This window comes from Physeter macrocephalus, chromosome 8 (assembly GCF_002837175.3).
Source record: "Physeter macrocephalus isolate SW-GA chromosome 8, ASM283717v5, whole genome shotgun sequence".
In the NCBI taxonomy this organism is placed as follows: Eukaryota; Metazoa; Chordata; class Mammalia; order Artiodactyla; family Physeteridae; genus Physeter; species Physeter macrocephalus.
Window position 1 is genome coordinate 44,286,372 of NC_041221.1, and position 14,684 is coordinate 44,301,055.

The 14,684-nt window shown below is 40.4% G+C and overlaps 1 protein-coding gene across 2 annotated transcripts in view; it reads right to left on the minus strand.

The window, feature by feature from the left end:
- Window positions 1-14,684, minus strand: part of ADAMTS12 (ADAM metallopeptidase with thrombospondin type 1 motif 12) — a 433,405-nt gene that overhangs the window by 295,198 nt on the left and 123,523 nt on the right. The gene's annotated exons all lie outside the window — the stretch shown is intronic.

Sequence of the window (14,684 nt, forward strand, 5' to 3'; positions counted from 1 at the left end):
GAACCCGTGTCCCCTGCATCGGCAGGCGGACTCTCAACCACTGCGCCACCAGGGAAGCCCTCTCAGCCTCTTTCTTTGAGGAAAAACCTCTGGGACAGGAAGCACTGACAAGGTCCAGACTACAATAAACTAGCTGGAAACAGACTTGTTCCATGGAAACAAAATAGAAGGCAAGGACTCCTCGGGGATGGCTGGTGTGGGGCCCCTTCGTGCAACTGCCATCAAACTAATACTAAAGTCCTTGAAGAAAAAAAATAACATCAACAAGAAGGATATATTGGTATTTCTCCAGCCTCAAGTTTTGGACCCAGGTGGTGGAGAAGAAACAGATGGGGCTCCAGTTGAGAACATAATAACTATTTTATGGGCAATATGAATGAGGGTGCCTGAAAGCCAAACAAGCATTTTCTTAAAGGCTTCCTTCCATTTCCGTTCCTGCACAAGGCCAGCTTTGCCAGTGTGTACCTGGAAATCACCTGTACAGCCTAAATATTTCTCAGAAGCTGAATGGAGACTTAGGAGAGCTGGGTGACCCACCAGCTGGAGGGGAAACGAACATCTGCTCATATGCAAGTGGGGCTGTTGGCCCCAGGACCCCGTGTGTGTCACAGAGAAGGGAAGGGACAAGACAGGGGATGAAGGGGCATCGCTGGTTCAGGGAGAGTGAGGCGGGAACATTTCCCAGCTGAGCTCTGCACCTCCCCTTTTCCCCAACATATAAACACAGAGCTTTGTACACCTGGTACCCAAATGGCCATGGGTCACTGGTCTCTTCTCATCTAACCAGAGCCAGGTCATGCTCTGGTTAGAGCATACACTGGTTTTCTTTCCACCGGAAGGAAGGACTGGCTCCACTCTTTCCCTGAAGCCAACTGCCCAAGAGAACCACCTTCTTTCACTGCCAGCTCTGGATCTGGACCAAAGAAGGAGCTCTTCATTCCAGTCTTCTCTACAAACTGCTCACCTCTTATATCTTTGAAGGAGAAGGAGAATGGACTTGAGGAAAATGTATCCAGTTCACTGGGGGCTTGAACAGGTTCCCAGAAGAACCAGAGCAGATGAGCCACAGGCAGAAGCTCGAAGCAGACAAGTTTGCCCTTTTACCTCCGTCACCTCCTCTTCCTCCTGCCAGTAGCCAGTATCCCAGCACACTGCTAACTGTCCTTTGGAAATAAACTCACCTCCTTGTTTTAACTAAGTTATAAATATCTGTGAATGCTTCCTGAGGCTCTCTTCTAAGAATTGTTTTAAATAAGCTGTATTTTGAAGCATTATAAACATACAGAAAGATATGCAAGTTATAATTGTAAAGTCCCATAAATCTTTCATAGAGGGCACACCTAAACACAGAAACAGAACATTCCCAGCAGCCAAGAAACTTCCTGTTTCTCTTCCCAGTCAATATCATCCCCAAGGGTAACCTTACTCTGATTTCTAACACTAATACATTTGTTTTAAACCTATCCTTAATTCTTTACAGGAAGCATTACTTGATATATAAAAAAATAATAATGTCTCTAGTTCGTTTCGAGTGTTAGGGACTGGCCAATGGAAGAAATTTAAGGCAGGGGGATTTCTCAAGGTCCATTAAACCAGACTCTTCATACTGCTTCCTACCAGTCCCAACCAGTGGGGATGAGACAAAGGACTGAGCTACCTTAGCATGAGTCATTTGGCATTGAACCTCTACTGCTCTCTGCTAAGGAAGGAGGGGGAAGAAGTTTAAGAGTCTTTAGTACCAATTTATTTTTCCTAGTCTCCCACTGAAAATAGTTGCCTACAACCTCCCCTCCTTCTCCCCAACTCCCATCAAAGTATTAGTCATCTTGATGTACTTGACGTTATACTTCAGTTGGTGCAATGATTTGGGGTCCAATGGGAAACTGGTAGTGTCTTACAAGCAATTTGTGAATAGAATGTTCTAGACTTGCAAAGCCCAGAGACCTTGAAGAGTCACCTAACCTATGCTGTCATGCCTTCAGGTTTTACCACAGGTGAAAAAGGCAGACCAAAGAATAAAAACAATGGTATTTTAAAAGACATAGAGGGAATTTATCAAATCCAACACTCAGGGCCCTGTGTTGCACAACTCAAGGGGGTGCTATTCACATAGAAAAAACTGTGAGTGGCACCCCCTGGAGGTGTGCAGTGGAACACTGTCACTAAAACTCATCAACCGGTCCTGGAAAGAAATTCCTTTTTCACTTGAGAATTTCAGAAGTTAACAAATCAATTTGTTTCTTCCCATGGTGATCAAGACAACACGATGATCATATTCTGAAATCAAGAACAGAAGAAAACTAATTTGGGATAAAGAGGTACCCAAGATACTCAATTATAGTGCATGGATCACTGGGAAAGATATCACCTGTCGCTCACTACATACACAGGAAAGAAGATAAAATCAGACCCCCAAATCACCCTTATTGATTATCAGTCTGCATCTATCACATGGCCAGCCCAGTGCTAAGAGCTCTCAGAGGGGCAGTGACCCCTGCCCGCGAGGTTTACAACACAGCCAGGAAGACAAGACTGATATCCATAAAATAGCAGAAAGGAGAACAACAAAGCTCTAGAATGTTTGTGTTTAAAAAGGTATAGTGCTCATATGTCCCAAGACACTAGCCCATGAGCTCTGATGCCACTGGGCCTACAGGTCAGAACTTAAGTCCGGTATCACAAACCATTCCCCACCTCACACAGCATCTTTGCAGAAGGTGAGGGGAGGTACCTCCCTAGTTGATACAGATTCCAGTGCTCTGTCCCAGGGGAGACAAAGGCCATTGAGGGCAGATGCTTTTCGAGGGCAGACAGGAGACTGAACTTCTATAGTCTCCAATACACCTGGTCCAGTCCTAAAGCCATTACAGCCTTCCAGAGTTATTAACTTTTTGTTGCTGGGTTGCAAGATGCAGAAAAACTTTCTATCATTTAATACGCAGCTAGGACCCTAAGTCAGAAGTCAAGGGATGACAGAAGCCTCAGCATACAGAGATGAGACCACTGGGAAGATTCCCCCAGGTATAATCCCCCTCTGCTCTGATGCCAAGAGCTCCCTGACTGGCCCCCATGGAGCCAAAGGGGAGTGTAACCTGGTAATGTCATCGATTCATAAAGATTTTGCATATTAGTCTTGGCAGCCCTAGGTAAAGCTCAAGCCAGGAAGACATTCTCTGGTGCATCCACCTGGTCGCATATGTGCCAGGCAGGTTTTGCAACAATACAGATCTGGTCCCTACCTCCTAAAACAGTGCTGTCAAATAGAACTTCCTGCGATGACAGAGATGTTCTATATCTGCACTGTCCAACTCAGTAGCCACTAGCCACATGTGTCTATTGAGCACTTGATTTGTGGCGAATGTAACAGTGGAACTGAATTCTTAACTTCATTTAACTCTAAGTATTATCTTTAAACAGCCCCAGGTGGTTAATGGCTACCATACTGAACTGCATATTTCTACAGAGTGGCTGACTAGTGAAGGAGAGGGATCCATATGTGTATGCATCACACAGTGACGAGTACTGAAATCCAGGGAAAATCTGAAGACTTGTCTTAAAAGAAAAACAAACTGAAAAAATGTGACATTTCACTATAATAGTTTGTTTTTTTGTGATCAAGCCAATCAGGAGCCAACTTGGAAACACCAAAGTAATGCACACAGCAGAGAATTGAAAGAAGCAACTAGGTATAAAAAATGTAACATTTACCAAAATTAAAATGAATCATGTTGAGTTCATTTTTGTGTATGGTGTTAAGAAGTGTTCTAATGTCATTCTTTTACGTGTAGCTGTCCAGTTTTCCCAGCACCACTTATTGAAGAGAATGTCTTTTCTCCATTGTATATTCTTGCCTCCTTTATCAAAGATAAGGTGACCATATGTGCGTGGGTTTATCTCTGGGCTTTCTATCCTGTTCCATTGATCTATATTTCTGTTTTTGTGCCAGTACCATACTGTCTTGATTACTGTAGCCTTGTAGTAATATATGTATATGTATAGCTGATTCACTTTGTTATAAAACAGAAACTAACACAACATTGTAAAGTAATTATACTGCAATAAAGATGTTAAAAAAAAAAGTGAATCCTGGGGAACAAATCTGGCAGGACAGAAGGGTTGTGTGAGGGAGCTGCCGTTGTCCTGAGGTCAGAATGGAAGGGGCATGGAGGTACCAGGAAAAGCCAGGGACTGGGGTTGTGATCATACAGAATCGAAAGCCAAGCTCTACTTCTAGAAGGAGCTGTCCCCGTTAGAGCCCTAGAATATCAACCTACATGTCCTCATGCCTCTCCGATGCTCTTTGGAGGAACCTACCCAAACCCTAATATACACAAGACCACATCCCACACACTGGCTGGCAGTTCAGAGTCCAAGCAGTAGAAAAAAAAAAAAAATCCCTGCATTAGAAAGTTGATAAAATGAGTTCAAAAAATATATAAGATCAAAAAGTTATGATAGGGTTTAATCAAAATAGCATGAGTTGTGGTCAAATTAGTTAAAACGTTGAGCCCGTTTTCTCATCTGTAAAATGGGGCAAAATCTATCTTAATTAGCATGGTTGTGATAACTATCAGAGACACTGTATTAAAATGCCTAGCAGAAGGCTTGACATACATATGGTAGGTAGTCATAAATGCACAGTAGCTCATTTTATCATAGCATCATCCACAGTGAACACGATATAAAGGGGTGACTGAAAGCTGGTATTCTCAAGTCCAGCCATTTGGTTCAACTCCTAGCTGCACGTAACTTATGCTCTCTGGGCTTCAGTTTTCTCATGTGAAAAATATAAACAGAGGTAGTAACTTGTTAACTAGCTTATTAAAAAGTGTCATGTTTATTAAATGAGTTAGTGTAAAGTGCTTGGATGAGTGTCAGCACATAGTATGTACCTAATAAGTGTTAGCTATTAGCTATTATGATAGTCTAAGGAACATTCCCCCCAGATCCCTAATGTGATTGATAATTTTTTTTTTTTTTTTTTTTTTCGGTACGCGGGCCTCTCCCGTTGCGGAGCACAGGCTCCGGAGGCGCAGGCTCAGCGGCCATGGCTCACGGGCCCAGCCGCTCTGCGGCATGTGGGATCCTCCCAGACCGGGGCACGAACCCGTGTGCCCTGCATCGGCAGGAGGACTCTCAACCACTGCGCCACCAGGGAAGCCCGTGAGGATGAGTGTCAGCACATAGTATGTACCTAATAAGTGTTAGCTATTAGCTATTATGATAGTCTAAGGAATATTCCCCCCAGATCCCTAATGTGATTGATAATTTTATGTTTCAACTTAACAGGCTATGAGGTGCCCAGATTAAACATCATTTCTGGGTGTGTCTGTGAGGACGTTTCCAGATGTCATTAGCATTTAAATCAGTGGACTCAGTCGATTGCTGTCCCCAGTGTGGGTGGGTATCATCCAATTTCTTGAGGTTCAGATCTTCTCCAGCCCTCAGACTGGGATTTACACCATCAGCTCCCCTGGCTGTCAGGCCTTCAGCCATGGACCAAATTACACCATGGCTGTCCTGGTTCTCCAGCTTGCAGATGGCAGACTGTGCAACTTCTTAGCCTCCATAATCGTCTGAGCCAATTCTTCATAATAAATACACTAATTAGGGGAGAATCAGTGGTGCCTGGATGTACATTGAACTGTCTGGAAAAATCTGAGAAGAGACAGAATTAATAGCTTTCTCTTTCTTGCTTTTTGATAGTCTTAGAGCTGGAAGCGATGGTGGAAGCCTTCTAATCAAACTTCACACACCACTCAGCCTGAGAGGTTGGTTTTCAGGGCATCTCTCAGGAAGATCAAGCCTGATTCTCAAACTGGGATTTCTTCAAATGAATTAAGGCTGAAATCTTCAATAAACTTAGTTTCCGAGTCTCTAGGTCAACCACGGGAGCCAGGTCCTGCCCTCCCCATCCTCCTACTGGAAACAGAATCTACAGCACAGTTTGTGTTCCACTAGTGGAAAAGCCAGACTTTGGAGACGGGACTGAGTTCAACACTCAACTCCAGCACTAGCAAGCACGGTAGTAATTTGCACAAGTAATTTGGTCTCTCTGAGCCTCGGTCTCCTCATCTGTAAAATGGCGACAACAACATATTCTTTGCTGAGGAGTTTTGATAAGAACAGAATAAGGTAATATATAAAAATGACCCTGAACAGTGCCTGGCCTGCTGTCCCCATGGTTTTCCTTCAGGTGATGGTGCTTGGACTCTTCCCTGTGACTCAATCAATCACTTCCTCATCTTGCAGCATGCTTAACATGGTTGGTTGTTTCTGGAAGTACTCAGTTTTGGGCTCCAGAAGAAAACCTCCTGCTCACATAAGGGTAGAAAAGTTGTCCCTTAATTAATTTTCTTTGTTTCTTACTTGATAGTACTTGGAACTGAGTGCATTTATTCAATTACAATTCCCACGAGCTGTTGCCACAGATTCACTCACTATTTTTCTTAGTGGAGGTTAGATAGATAGAGCGAGAGACAGAGAGAGAGAGAGATAGGACAGCCACTCAGCCCAATAAAGTGGATTTTTAGAAATTTAAAATGTAACCACCAAAGAGAATGAGGCATCAGATGACCCACTTATCTCTAATTTTAGTGAGCAAAAGAACCACATGGAAAGCTATTAAAAATGCATATACCTGGGAGCCTTGTCCAGAGATTGCAATCAGTAAGTCTAATGTGATACCCAGGAATCTGCATTTTAGTAAGCACCTTGGGGTTGTTGATATAGAGAATTCCTGTATCATACTCTGAAAAACACTATGCTATTCCATTAGGTAGTGCTTGATTGTTTTTAACTTCTCTCACCATCAAACTGGCATAACACTATGGATATGGAAAAATACTTGTAACGGCCCTAATTTAGGGCCATTTAGTTCATCTCAATCAAAAGAAGTGTCAGCAATCATGATTGCTGATTGCGGTTTGTACAGAGTATCCCCCTGAATCTGAGGTTCGCAGAGAAGTCCCTTAACATCTTGGCAGATAAGGGCACTTAAAAGATGCCAAAAAATAAAGTTTAAACCATTCTAGAAAGTAGGTGAATAAATGTTTTGGATTTGAAATGTGAAATAAATGTGAAATCATTTCACACCAAGAAGAAAATGTGCAGTGTGAAAGAAGCTGACCTGACACAAATGCTGAAGAATCCTACCAAACCTACTATTCTCAAAAATTAAAGAAGAAATTTTCATTACATCTCAAAGCATGTGTTCTTAGATAAGCCAACAGAATCAAGGAACATCATCTACGAGTCACTGTAGCAACCAATAACTCAACAGAACTTCTCTCTCATGATGACGCCCCCTAGCAAAGATGTCCACGTCCTAATTCCCAGAAACTGTGACTATGTTGATTACATGGCAAAGGGGAATTAAGATTGCAGACGGAATTAAGGTTTGCCAATCAACAGACCTTGAGTTTGGAAAATTAGCCTGGATTATCCAGGTGGACCTTATGTAATCCAAAGGATTATTTTAAGTGGAAAAGGGAGGTAGAACTAGAGAGATGGCAGTGTGAAAAAGACTTGGCCCAGTGTTGCTGGCTTTGATGATAGAGAAATGGAACCATAAACCACGGATGCAAGTGACCTGTAGAAGCTGGAAAAAGCAAGCGACTAGTTTATCCTCAAGTCTCCAGAAGGAATGAAGCCCTGGCGATGCCTTGCTTTTGGCTCACCGAGACCCATTTCAAACTACTGACCTCCAGAACTGTAAGGTAAGGAATCTATGTTGCTTTAGACCACACGGCCTGTGATAATTTGCTAAAGCAGCAAACAGGAAACAAATACAATATTTGTTTGTATTACGTACATCAAGTGCAAAAGGACAGGCTGCCAGCTGGAATTGGCTTGCCAGCTCCAAATAAAGGAAGATTACCTAAACTTCGATGGAAAATAGTACCTAACCCTGGGATTGATGGAAAGGGCTAACTTTGCTCCCTGGAAATTTTAGTTACTTGGTCCAGACTAAAGTGTTTGAAAGAACTTAAAATGAGGCCATTGTATTCATCTTAAATCAATTACAGTGATGTGAGTTCATCTCACCCCTCCAAGTTTTTGCCAAATCAGCACAATGAAAATGCCAAGGTTATTAAGATTGAAAACACAATGTCTACTAGGAAGAAAAATTAGAAACAGCATTAAGATATTTAGTTGTCTTTCTAGAAATCTTAACATGATTTGGGACTCTGAGGTGGAATGCAAGGGGTGAAAAGAAAGGACTTAAAGGACGCTGGTCTAGCAATTAGGAGATGCAGTCGTACCCTGCATGACTGACCTTATGCAGTCATGGAATCTTTCGGATCTCAAGTTTTGCAAATGAAAAATGAAAATTATAATACCTGCCCTGCCTTCTTCCCATGGGTATAGTGAAAAGCAAACAAAACTATATATGAAGCTGCAAGTAATACATATATATAACCCTATATTAGTCTCAGTTTAATAATCACAATCATTTTGTGCAAGATAAATTATGATTTTCTGCAAATCACAATTATGCTTTAGTAATAGTTTTCTTTCAAATAAACTCATGCCTGGAGATGGCGGGTGGTTGCTTTTTTTTATAATATGACAGTCCATCTGACAAGTCTCATCTATGGAAAGCATGAGCTCATGGTTTTAAACATGTCTTCATTCCAAAGGCTCCAAAAAGACCTTCCCAGAACAATCTGTTAAACCTCAAGGGCCTTAAGGAGGAAATGGCCCTTATGCGCTGGGTCCTGGTTGTTTCCAATTATGAACTGAGTATAGGAAAATGTGAAATCTGTGGGGAGCAAGAGAGCCCATTCAGATCAATTTTTAACCTTCCTGCAGCCCACTGGGAAATTGTGGGCACATCGCTGGATCCTTTCTCACTGCTTTTTTTAAATTTGTAACTTGTACATTGTTTGGGAGAAGGAGGAGTTTTCAACTGCCTGTGATTCAGCTTCTCCCAGGACATATTAGGAACTCTAAATAAGTCCAGCTTTCATTGACATACGTCCACAGCTTTTCTGGGGTTGTGCGGCAATGTAAAGTGTTTCTCAAACCTGTCTGAAATATACATTCAAAACAATTCAGGGGTCTAAGCAGATAGCTGTGAATTAGACCCAGGCAGGATGATTGAGATAATGTTATTTCATGGTCCTTGCAGTGCCTTCATCCCCCTCCCCCAGACATATGTGCGCTTATGATGTCATCTTCTAGAAAGTCCTTCCCTGACCATGCCAACAAAAACGTAGACAGCCCCCACCCTAGCACTCCCTACCCGCCCCACCTCCTTTATTTTTCTTCAAAGCATTTATTACATACTATACATAGGCATGTATATTTACCACTTTCATCTTGTCTCATGTCACTCTCCATGCTAGAATTCAGTCCCATGATGGAAGGAGTTTTTAGCTATTTTGTTCAACCCTATATCTCCATTGCTTGGAATACAACCCAACACATGGTAGGTGTTCAACATATATCTGTTCAGTGATGAATGTTGACTAACTGATGCCTAAAATCCGTAATTAGATCTTTATTCCTTTGGCTTAAGGTAAATAAGGAATCTGTTTCCTGAAAAATAATTAAAATGACTTTGGAAGCAGTATCTTAGTAAGTATTTTAATCTGTATGAAGGAGTGGGTCTCAGTCCTTTTCTTGGAACAGATGTTGATAAATCAGAGACAAACTAAGTCAGAGCCTCAGTGAACAGAGAGGCATTCACCAAGACATTAATTGTACCGTTCTAATGATATTCTTCCTCTTTCTTATTTTCTTGTATATTCTAAATCTCCTAAAGTGATTAGTTTTTATTATTAAAATTTTTAACTAAAAAAGAAATATCCAAAATAGTTACAAAAGAGGCTTCTAGTTACTGGTTCTGCATGTAAGGAGCTTGAAAGCCACCACTCCAGCCTAACAACACTTAAAAAGCTGAACAGACTGAAAAATCAACAACTCTTCTTGGATCCGTAAGAGAAGGGAGGACACAGAGCCAATCACTGCCCCCAAGACTGAAGGGACAGATGGCAAGTACAGGAAGTAGTGGCTTACCAAAGCAGAGGTTCACAAGTGGAAACCACCATGGGAACCAGTGCCGAGGTAGAAAAACCTCAACTGTAATTGATGAATTGCTGGAGGCTTAGTGTGGACAACTCTGAGAGTTAACTCCAGGGGGACCCAATTACAAAGGGCCTCTACGATACTGTGAGACTTACATCCAGGAGCTCAACCAAATTCCCACAGTAAATACCAGAGAAAAATCCTATCATGCTTCCATCAGGAGTAGGGCAAAGGGAATCATTTTAAAATGTGCCACTCTGTTCTTAACAAAACCTACCCTCAGGGGGACAGTAGACCAGTGACTAACCTGCCAGGTATGATCAGAGCCTAACTGACCTTGGGGAAGGGAAATATCCAACTCTAAACAGCTCTAGCCTTCTACATAGCAGAAAGGAAATATTCAACTCCAGCCCACTCTAGTTATTCTGTCCCACCTAAGGGGGGAGAAAAAAACTGAAAAACACTTGTTAAGCTTACAATCCAGAAGCACAGGCTCACTTAAACACTGAGACACCTAAGTATTAGACTGCAAAACACTTCCCCTTCTCCTACACCTCACCACCATATTACTAAAGGCCTATTTCGTGCAGTTCCTTTTACCCCATACATAATGTTCACCTATCAAGAAAAAATTACCCCCCAAACATAACTACGTGAGGAGATAGATATGTTCATTAACTTGACTATAGTAATCACTTCACTATGTATATGGAAACATCATGTTGTACACCTTAAACATATACAATTTTTATATTTTTTTTAATTACAAGGCATACCAAAAGGCAAAAAACACCATTTAAAGAGACAAAGCAAGCATCAGAACCAGACATGGCAGAGATGTTGGAATTATCAGACCAGGAATTTTAAACAGCCATAATTAATATGCTAAGTGCTCTAAAAGGTCATGAAGACAGCATGCAAGAACAGATGGGCAATGTAAGCAGAGAGATGGAAATTTGAAGAAAGAACAAAAAATTGCTAAAGATAAAAAACACTAACAGAAATAGAAAATGACTTTGATGGGCTTATTAGTAAATTGGACACATGGCTAGGAAAAAATCTTGAGCTTGAGGATATATCAATAGAAACCTCTAAAACTAAAAATCAAAGAGAACAAAGACTGAAGGAAAAAAAAAAACAAAACAACCCAGAATACCCAAGGACTGTTGGGACAAATACAAAAGGTGTAACATCCACATAATGGGAATGCCAGGAGAAAAAAAGAGAAAGGGACAGAAAAAATGTTTGAAGAAATAATGACAGAGAATTTCCCCTAAGTAATATCAGACACCAAACCACAGATCCAGGAAGCTCAGAGAACAACATGCAGGATAAATGCAAAAAAACAAAAACTACACCTTGGCATATCAAAAAACACTTGATAAAGACTATCTACAAAAAACCTACAGCTAACATCATACTTACTGGTGAGAAATGTAAAGCTTTCCCACTAAGATTAGGTATAAGGCAAGTATGTCCTCTCTCATCACCCCTTTTTGACATTCTACTAGAAGGTCTAGCTAATGCAAAAAGACCCCCCCAAAAAAGGAAATTAAAAGTACACAGATTAAGGAGGAGGAAATAAAACTGTCTTTATTTGCAAATGAAATAATCATCTATGTAAAGAATCAAAAAAAAATTTCTGGAACTAATAAGTGATCATAGCAATGTTGTGGGAAACACTTTACAAAAGTCAATCACTTTCTCATATACCAGCAATGAACAACTGGAATTTGAAATTAAAACACAGTACCATTTACATTAGCACCCCCAAAATGAAATACTTAGGTACAAATCTAATAAAATATACACAATACCTATATGAAGAAAACTACAAAACCTTGATGAACAAAATCCAGGAAGAAATAAATGGAAAGATATTCCATGTTCATGGATAGGAAGACTCAACATTGTCAAGATACCTGTTCTTCCCACCTTGACCTACAGATTCAATGCAATCCCAGTCAAAATTCCAGCAAGTCATATTTGTGTATATCAACAAACTGATTCTAAAGTTTATACAGAGAGGCAAAAGGCCCAGAATAGCCAACACAATATTGAAGAAGAAAAAAGTTAGAGGACTGACACTACCCAACTGCAGTAATCAAGATAGTGTAGTATTGCAAAAGAACAGACAAATAGATTAATGGAACAGAACAGAGGACCCAGAAAAAGACCCACATAAATATAGTCAACCAATATTTAACAAAGAAGCAAAGGTAATCTTTTCAATAAATGGTGTGCTGGACACAGACCTCACACCCTTCACAAAAACTGACTCAAAATAGATCATGGACATAAATGTAAAATGAATAACTATAAAACTCTTAGCAAGTAACAACGGAGAAAACTCAGATTACCTTGGGTATGGTGATGACTTTTTAGATACAATACAAAGGCATGAGCCAAGAAGTAATTGATAAGCTGGTCTTTATAAAAATTAAAAACTTCTGCTTTCCAAAAAAAAGTCAAGAAAATGAGAAAACAAACTACAGACTAGGAGAAAATATTGCAAAAGACACATCTGATAAAGGATTGTCATCAAAAAATATACAAAGAACTCTTAAAACTCAACAATTAAAAAAAAAAATCTGATTAGAAAATGGGCCAAAGACCTTAACAGACATCACCAAAGAAGATATACAGATGTCAAATAAGCATATGAAAAGATGTTTCCCATCATACATCATTACAGAAATGCAAATTAAAACAACGATATACCACTACACACCTATTAGAATGGCCAAAATCTGGAACACTGACATCAAATGCTGATGAGGATGTGGAGCAACAGAAACTCTTTCATTCACAGCTGGTGGGAATGCAAAATGGTACAGTCACTTTGGAAGACAGTTTGATGGTATCTTATAATACTTAGACATACTTTTACCATACAGTCCAGCAATCACACTCCTTGTTTTTTATCCAAGGGAGTTGTAATCTTATGTCCACACAAAAACCTGCAATTGGATATTTATAGCAGCTCTATTCACAATAGCCAAAACTTGGAAGCAGCCAAGATGTACTTCAGTAGGTGAACGGATAAACAAACTGTGGTCCATCCAGACAATGGAATATTATTTGGCATGGAAAAGAAATGAGCTATCAAGCTATGAAAAGACATGGAGTAAACTTAAATGCACATTACTAAGTGACAAAAACAATCAGAAAAGGCTACATACTGTATGATTCCAACTATACGACATTCTAAAAAAGGCAAAACTATGGAGACAGTAATAAACTCAGTGGTTTCCAGAGACTGGGGGCGGGGGGGGATGTACGTACATGTCATTATACATTTGTCCAAATCCATGGAGTGTACAAAACCAATAATGAACCCTAAAGTAAAACTATGGTCATTATGATGTGTCAATATAGGTTCTTCAATTGTAACAAGTATATCACTCTGGTGGGGGAGGCCATGCATGTGGTGGTGGGAACGCGGGTATATAGGAAATCTCTGTGCCTTTCTCTTAATTCTGTTGTGAACCTAGTGCTGCTCTTTTAAAAAATGAAAGTGCATTAAAAAAGTACAGAGTTTAATAGGTATAAAGTTTCAGTTCTGCAAGATGAAAAGCGTTCTGTGGACGGATGCATTCTATTCACAATATGAATGTACTTAATGCCACAAAACTGCACATGTAAAAATGGTTAAGACAGCAAATTTTATATCATGTGTATTTTACCATAAGATAAAAAAAACTGCAAAAAAAAAGAGAAAAGAAATATCCATTGTCCTTAAAAAAAACACTGTCAAATAAAATTGTGTTGCAGAATAGATAGGCTGTGTTGTCCCTTTCAATAAGTAAATTCTGTCTGGTTTTAATTTTAGACTCTCAGCAGCCAGCTCCTTGCACAAGAGCTACCATAATCCATCTAGACCAGAGATGGCAAAAGCCTGGTCCACACACTGCCACCTGCCTCACCTACATGGCCCTGTACTGTGTTCACAGCAGTCACTGCTGTTCATTCGTGGCACACTGTCCACACCTTCTACTCACCTTATAGACCCTCTCAACAGTGGTTCAGGCATCCTCTATCAATTAATCAAATTTGACGATGTGAGATGAAACTTACCATTGTGATCTAGACATAACTCCTCCTAAGGTGTTCTATTACTCATTTGGAAAACATATGGGAGGTCAGGAGATTGAGCAAAAATAATGGCAGAATTTTAAAAAATACTCTAGGAAAAGAGATGGAGAGAGTTCCCATATGTGCCTACATGCATACGTAATAAAGTGTATGCATGTGAATGAAAAATGAGATCCTCTCTCTCCAGGGTTCTTGAAAAGGAGCCACTAGGCTGTGTTTCAGCCTTTTGCGTAGTGAGAGTTCTGTCTTAAAGGCAGGTCTGCACGACTCTTAAGAAATTGAGTTAGCACTAGAGATGATTCCACTGGATTTGATTTATTTTGAGCAGACTCTTTGAAGTGCATTAAGGTAAGCCCCACCACATGTGATGTATATATGAATAAGGCCTGTATTTTGCCTTCTAGGTACAGACATGAATAACTAATTCAAAGTGGGTACTGAGAAGGAACAGATCCCATGCTGTGGAGGTTCTAATGAGAAAGCAATTGATTCCATCTGGGAAGGTTTCATAAAGGAGGTGTCTGCAATCTGGGCCTTGGAGAATGAGTAGTACTTTA